This window comes from Grammomys surdaster, unplaced genomic scaffold, assembly GCF_004785775.1.
Source record: "Grammomys surdaster isolate TR1022 unplaced genomic scaffold, NIH_TR_1.0 142, whole genome shotgun sequence".
Classification (NCBI taxonomy): Eukaryota; Metazoa; Chordata; class Mammalia; order Rodentia; family Muridae; genus Grammomys; species Grammomys surdaster.
This window is the reverse complement of record NW_021604600.1, coordinates 3505599-3513811: the sequence shown is the minus strand read 5'-3', so window position 1 is coordinate 3513811 and position 8213 is coordinate 3505599. Positions and strand designations below refer to the sequence as shown.

Below are 8213 nucleotides of genomic sequence, written 5' to 3'. Positions count from 1 at the left end.
CACACACATACACATCACCACACATAGGCACACAAACACACACATATACACACTCAACCATATCACACATACATATACACATCACACATGTGCATACTCACACACATATACACACACACACAACCTTATCATACACACACACACCACCACCACCACCACCACCACCACCACACATAACACAAACGTAACAGTCAAGTTATTGAAGACTAAAAACTAAAAGAAAGCCCTGAAGCCAGATTAAGGATATACAGCCTTCCAGGAGTCAATAATGAGACTGACTCAGCGGCCGCAGTGGGGGAACAGTGGGGTCACATCTTTAAAATGCTATATGAAATGATGGACAATTCAAGTTCTACATCCTGCAAAGACATGTTCCCCAAAAGTACATATGAACCAAAAATATTTTAAAAATTATTTTCAGCAAGGTCAAAGCAAAGTAAAATTTCCTGGGTCGGGCTGGAGAGATGGCTCAGTGGTTAAGAACACTGACTGCTCTTCCAGAGGTCCTGAGTTCAATTCTCAGCAACCACATGTTGGCTCACAACCATCTGTAATGGGGTCTGATGCCCTCTTCTGCTGTGTCTGAAGAGAACAATGGTGGTATACTCTAATGCATAAAATAAATATATAAATCTTTAAATAAATATTCCTGGGTCAAAAGGAAAATGAAAATGCAGAAGTGTACAAAGAGGAAAATGGAAAAGCTAAGTCTATTTATCAGTCAAAATAAAGATGGGTCAGACAGGGAAATAAACATGAAACTGAGATAAAGAAGAAGGGACCCGTCAAGGGAACTAGGATATGACGTAGGAACCTAGGGTTACTGAAAATGATCAGGATGCTAATACTAACAATACAAGGTACTCTAAGAAGGCAAGGCTGCGCAATGAAATCTCAAGACAGAAAATGGACATGGTGTCTTTATGGTGCACAGACTTTAAGACCAAGTAGACTTAAAGACAAGGAACCTAAGGAGATAGAGACACATTTGAAGAACTGGGGAGACAGTCCAGTAGAAAGCCCTTGTTGCTCACAAGGTTTGAATACCCAGAATCTATGTGAATGGCAATAGGTGTGATTCCTGCAACCCCAATCTTGGCCGGCAGACAAGAGACCAAACGAACTTATGAGCAAGCAAGCTAACCGACGAGTCTCTGTTTCAGCAAGCTCTGGGCTTGACTGAGAGACCCTACCTCTCTGAGTAAGACGGAGGCGAGCCGGAGGATAAGCTCTGTTAACACCTCGTACATCTTCCACCTGTGAGCACACCTACCCATGTGTGAGCCCACACATGAAAATGGAAAAAGGAAAAAAGTCATAAAAAGACCATTCCACCAAAAAGCTGTGACAATTACAATTTATCATGACAACACTGCTTCAAAATACATGAAGTGAAACTTGAGAAAAAAAAACATATATCCAAGATCAAAACTAGACACCTAAACACACTTTAAAAAAAGATTTATTTGTGTGAGTATAGCGTGATTTATTTTATGTGCCTGGCCCTTTAAAGGATCCCCAGTTGCTAGTCAACTGGTCCTTTGGGAATCTTAGCTTGAACTGCTTGACCTTATGACCTTCAGAGTCCGTTGCCTCTTGGACTTCTGGGAACAGGAGAGGATATAAAAAGGCCTGCAGAGGCTGGAGGGTGAGGGAAGAGTAGGGTCCAGCTGGCAGAAGGGTCAGAGAGCAGGGTTAGAGAAGACAGTTGGTAAAAAAAGAAAGAAGATTGAGTCAGGCTGGAGAAGAGGAGACAGTTGAGCCAGAGGAAGCTGAGCTGAGCCAGAGAGGACATTGTTAGGAGGCAGTTAGGAGAAGAACTCATGAAGAGCTCACAAAGTAGAGAAGAAAAAAAAAGACGAAGAGCTCCATCTGAGTATTTGAGCGCACATCCCTATGGAGCCCCTAGAGCTGGAGTTAGGTGCTGGTGAGTGGCCAGCATGGTACTAAGGCTCACGGTTCTCAGAAGGAGTAGTACATGCTCTTGACCACTAAACTGCCTCTCCAGAGTCGCGCGCCTCCTTTAATAACAGACCATGCAAACAAAATAACAACAAATGAAGAAAATGTCACAACTCAGTCAACACAGGAAATCCACGGGAACTGTTGCAACAGTAACTACAAAAAAATGCATTCTCTGCAAACATACAGGAAGTAGTCACCAGCACCTCATAGAAATCCAACATACTCTCTGACTGTGGTGTAAAGAAATGAAAAATCAATAACAGCAGCAAAAAATTAACTATCTGCAAGTGTTGGAAAGTTAAACATGTATTTTAAAGTTAAGCCACCAGAAAAAGATTATCTAGTGGACATTCAAATGCTTCCGGTCTGTAAAAGTCAAGCAAAGCTGAGCTTAAAGGAGAGTGTGCGGCCTCAATTTACAGGATGATAACAATCTCTCTCACTCCCCCCCTCTCTGTCTCTCTCTCTCTCTCTCTCTCTCTCTCTCTCTCTCTCTCTCTCTCTCTCTCTCTCTCTCTCTCCAAAGGTTAGGGGAAACCACAATATATTGAACAATGAATCCAGCGCGCTTTTCCACTTTGCTACATGCGCCTCTAGTCTCCGTTCTCCATCCTTCACCACTTCTCCTCGCCTGCCGGCCCAGCTCACTCCTCGCCTGTGCGCCCAGCTCAGGCATTTGCCGTTTGCCTTCCCCACTTTGCTCTTTGCCCAGCAAACCAAAACCGAGTAGTTTGGAAGGGTCATTGAACAAACCTGGTCATTGAACAAACCTGGTCATTGAACAAGTCTTGCCTTGCTCTACAAACACGACCCACCCACTACTCCCTGGCAATTCATCTTGTGGAGTTCTCTGTGTCAGTCAGTTGGGAACTGATTCTTTTCTGCACAGTAGGCCTCAGCATGCACAGACCACAGCGCATGCAGCCATCCATCCCTCTAATAACAACATTCAGGAACTTATTAGCATTTGCTCACCACAGAAATGATGCCATGAATAGCTTTTGTGTGTCCTGGAGTCTTTCCCTGGATGGAGCCCAGACAGTGGGAAATCCCATACCCTAGGCTAAAGTTCTGCAACATTCTACCAGTCACAATGCCATTCCGCCTGGCCCGCACCATCCTTTTCATGGGCATGCCTGCACAATATTCCAGTTCCTCCTGCAAATGGCATTCTTTCCCCCACTGGAAGAAACTAGAACTAACAGAAATGTAGCAGGAAACAGAACTTAATCCAGATGGTCCAGCCCTTCCTGGGATACTGTTAAGGGCATCAGCAATGGATGAGACTCCAAGCCTTATGGCACTCAGATGCCATAAGGTGAACAAGGTGGTTGTACACCTGTAACCCCAACATTGGCAGACAGAAATGGGCTTTTCCCAGAGTCTGCTGACCAGACAGCCTAGCCAAAAAGGTGAGCTTCTGGTTCAGTCAGACACCCCATGCCAAAGAAATAGGAGGAGAGATGATAAAGGAACATATCCAACATCCTAACCTCCGCAGAAACACATATCGGCATATGTACTCACATATCTCCGCCCCCGCTCCCCCTCTCCCTCCCTCCCTCTCTTTCTGTGTCTCTGTCTCTGCCATGACAGTGGAGACATTCTCCAACCACCCAGCACCAAGCAACACAGACTAGCTCTTAAGAACCCTCCAGCAACAGACCCACAAAATTGAAGAAAGAATGCTTGCCTTTTTAAATCGACTTTATTTGGGATAATTTGTTACACAGCAAACCCTTACTGATGCAACCAATAAGAAGACCCTAGCAATGCACCTTCTCAATAACAACACTACAATGGACAGCACATGTACATTTGTGGATAGTGATACCAGAGAGGGACCATGAGGCAACGAGGAGGAGGGCACTCCGCTTCACTTCCTGTGAAGCCACTTCAGGTGAGCTTTGAGGTGTGTTTTTTTTTTTTTTGGAGGGGGAGGAGAGAGAGAATGAATCTAACTGTTTAGATTGCTTTGTCCCTTCCAGCTTTCTTTTCTCTTTTTAACAAATTGCTCTGTGTAGAGACTCCTTTTCTATCTTCCCTCCTGGGAAGTTATTTATTTTTTATGGGCTTCTTTTGGGAAATAAAAATCAATTTTGGAATGCAAGTGATACATTTTACTCTCCCATAATGAAACCTAGAAAATTAAAGGCCCCAAGGAACAACCTCCCTGTACAAAAATGATGGAGAATGTAGCCCCAATGTTCCTGGTGGACATTTTATAAATTGTGGCCAGTCTTCGCTGATGGAAACCTGGACGTCGCTGATGAAGGGTGGGGCTGTTTCCAAGGGTGGCTGCATGCCAGGTGGGCCTGGGTGGGCTCGGATGGGCTCTCACAACCATAGAGAGGCATTTTCAGATCATCCGCTCTGTAATTCACACCTCTGGAAAAATCTACATTCACAGGGGCTCTCCTGGGTGCAGTCCTGACACCTGTTCACTTACGTACTAAAGAAGTAATTAATGAGCATCTATTACGTGTCTAGACTGACTGATAGAAGACAGACAAGTGGTACCTTCTTAAAGCTCACAGTTTAGGCAAAGGCTGTAAATACCACACAAGACCTCTTAAGCTAAGCTCTATGACAATATACTCCAGTGGGGTGATTTGTGTGTCTGGAGTATCAGGAAGTGCCCTTGAGAATGGTTCTGCAAGGAACAGGGCAAACAGTGAAAGCCAGAGAAGTTGAAGTGTGATCAATTGCAATATGCTCTCACTTGATCCCCGACAGAGGTGCACCCCTGGGAAAGCCTTTCTGAGTCTTCTCCCACTGAGCCAGAGAACGGGCTGCTTAGTGTACCTGCATTCCCCTTGACAAATCATGGTGGGCTTCCCTGGAGAAGCAGCATGACCATTCAGACTGTAGCTCCCTCCAGGGTGGTTCCTAGGAGAGGGGTGGCCGTGTCTGGTCAGCAGTCATCACTCAGCAGATTGTGCCCTGAGTGGCTCACTTTTGCAAATAGCATCCATTACATGGGGAGGCCCCTAATCGCGCCAGGTGCCAAAGAAGTTCATGCTCCAAGCATAGCATTTTGCCTTAGGATAAGAATTAGTGTGTCACTGGGGTCTTTTCTAAATGATGAATATAAAGGTTTGATAAGACAGGGCCAATATAAGCTCACATGCTCATATGCATGTGCACACGCGCGCGCGCGTGCATACACACACACACACACACACACACACACAAATAGCCAAGTGTGATAAATTTAAAATGTTTTAAAGTTTTTTTTTCAGACATCAGGACTGCAAGATGGCATTGCTCGTGCCACTAAAGGAGAAGCAGCTCCTCGTGGAGGTTAAACTTGGAGAACTGCCGAGCTGGGTATTGATGCTGGCTTTCACCCCTAGTGACACTGCAGGAGCCTTTCAGAGAAGTTATGACCAGTATTACATCAACCTTCAGAAAGACAGTATCTCAGGGGTTAACACAGTGCTGGCCGCCTGGCTGTGGTTTTCTGGCTACTGCATTTCTTACAAGGAGCTCAAACATGAGGAAATTCCACTGTAGAGGGGTCACTTCGGAGGGCGCTTCACGGTTAAGCACAACCACCTGCCTTGCTCAGATCCATGAAGGATTTAACTGCAGCTGATCCTTCATTTCCTGACTCAGAACTAGTGTCCAACAAAAGCTGACTGACTGGTTCATGTAAATAAACATTTTAAAACAGAATTTGAAGGGATATATAAACAGTTCCACAGTTAAAAGCAAACAATGCTCTTGCAGGCAATCTGGGTTCAATTCCCAGCATCCACATGGTGGCTCACCTGAAACTCCAGTTCTATAGAATCTGTCTCCCTCTTCTGGTCTCTGGGCTCGTGTACAAATGTGACACACATAAACTCACACACACACACACACACCATCACCACCAATGACAACAACAACAACGACAACACCAATAACAACAATAAAATTAAATATAAAAGATGTTTGGCTAAGAGGTCCCTAACTAAAGCCTTGCTGTGTCCTCGGTGTTGTGTTCCCAGATCAGTGGATTCCCCTCTTCTTCAGCATGCTTCTGAGGTGTATGATGGAATGGGGACCCTGGTGGACTAACTAACTTGTCAAAAGTCCCAAAGAATGTGAAAGGGCTGGAATTTGAACACCAATTAACCTGGCAGCAAAACCTTTGAGCCCCTTCTCTCTTCCTTACTTCTCAAGCCCTCCCATAATGCCATTCTTCCTTATCATGGGAACCTGCTCAAGCTCCTCCATGAACAACCTTCTCCTACGTTGTCTCCCCTGGCCCCATAACCTCAGTTCAGTCCTTTTCTCCTCCATTTTGGACAGTTTTGTAGATGTACGCCCTCCATGCAATTCCATGGGGGTTACATCCACTCATCACCCTCTCTGGTCCCCTTTCATCTTGGAACCCTTCCCTCGAAGTTCATCCTCCAGTGACTACACTGTTAAAGAAAGAAAGCACTCATTCACAACCAGCAACAGTCAGAGACTCCACAGTGATGCCTCTTTCAACCGTGATGGTGTGTCAAAGGGCCCAATCTTTTGTCCTCAGTTCCCTTCCCACTCCTCAGCTTCACTGTTATCTCAAATGCCCAGCATCCTAGCCCTTAAGGCTCTCCACGATTGAACTACCATTGTCTAACTCTCTAAGTTAAAAAACCGATCCATTTACTACTTTGGTTGGCATCCTCTAACCCCTGAGGCAGATCAATGCCCCATGGTCCTAACGAGACTGCTCTCCTAACTCTAGGCTCTATCACCTGCTTCTTGCAGTAGCTTCCCCCTCCACAGCTGGGCCTGTGACTTCTGCACATAACCTCTCAGTTCTCTTTCCACAGCGGCATCTCTGGACCCATAGGCCCTCCCTGCCTCACGTGCATCTTCCCGTATGTGACCCCAAACATCTCAGTCTCCATCTGAACAAAAGCAAAAGCCCTGTCTTTTCCTTGAGTGAGCTCCTTGGTCTTTTTGTCCTGAATGAGTATCGTGTTCACCACCTGCACATCTCTGAGCCAGGAATCTCAGGTAATACTTCACCTCTCTGTCTCTCTGTCTCTCTGTCTCTCTGGGCCCTATGGATCGATTTATTCTCATCCTTCCATTTCTGTTGTCATTGCCTTAATTCAAGTTTGCTCCCTCTCATCCATCCTGCTGAGATCAATAGTTCCTTGATGGGTCTCTAAATCTCCCATCTCTTGAATGCCCAATCTTTCTTTTTAATTGTCACCCACAGTATCCAGATCAAGCCATTACCATCTTCAAGGGCTCACCAATGCCTGCACAATGTCTAGAATCCCCAGGAAGTCTGGGAAGGGCTGTTTGTGATCTACCATCTGTCAGCTCTCACTGCTACTCCACAGTCCAAACAATCCCAGAAACCCAATGCACCTGCGTGCCCCTGGGCTTCTTCATTCAGCCTGGCAACCCACCTGTTTCATCTGTTGACTCGTGTATCGAGCACACTTATTGTACAGCTGTCCGGATCAGTTATATGTTACACTCATGTATGTGGATGTTTAAAAAAAATAGGAAGATTCTCGTCCTCTATCCCATGAAGAACAGCAAACAAGAATCACAATAAAAAACTGATCCATGCAAAGAGGAAAACAGCAGATTGATCTGGGAGAGGTTCTCAAGACTGTCCTGGGGTTTCTTTGAAAGGGTGACACTTAGTCTCAACTCATGGACAGCAAATAGTAAATGATGAAGCATCGGGAGGGGAGGCTGAAGAGATGGCTCGGTGGTTAAAGCTCTTGCTGCACCAGCATGAAAGCCTGAGTTCAGATCCCAAGAGCAGAGCCCATGTATACCTGCAATTCCAGATGGGAGACAGACAAATCCCCAGAAGCTTGTAGGAAAGCCAGCCTGGCACTCCCAGTGGCAAATGAGAGACCCTGTTTTGAATAAGATAGAAGGCAATATTTGATGCCTGAGGCTGTCCTCCAGATGCATACTGTCTCTCTGTCTCTGTCTCTGTCTGTCTGTCTGTCTGTCTGTCTCTCTCTCTCTCTCTCTCTCTCTCTCTCTCACACACACACACACACACACACACACACAGGGAGGGGAGGGGAAAGGGGAGAGGGAGAGGGAGAGGAAGGTGGAGGGGGAGAGGGAGGAGGAGGGGGAGAGGGAGAGGGAGGGGAGAGGGAGGGGAGGGGGAGGGGAGGGGGAGGGGAGGGGTGAGGGAGAAGGAGGGGGAGGGGGAGAGGGAGAGGGAGGGGGAGGGGAGGGGGAGAGGGAGAGGGAGAGGGAGAGGGAGAGGCAGAGGGAGAGGG

At 46.3% G+C, this 8213-nt stretch overlaps 1 protein-coding gene and 1 pseudogene across 3 annotated transcripts in view; one reads left to right on the top strand and one right to left on the bottom strand.

Moving 5' to 3' along the window:
* Prkcb (protein kinase C beta) overlaps nt 1-8213 on the bottom strand; it is a 330729-nt gene that overhangs the window by 133859 nt on the left and 188657 nt on the right. The gene's annotated exons all lie outside the window — the stretch shown is intronic.
* Nucleotides 5224-5481, top strand: LOC114618452 (annotated as a pseudogene).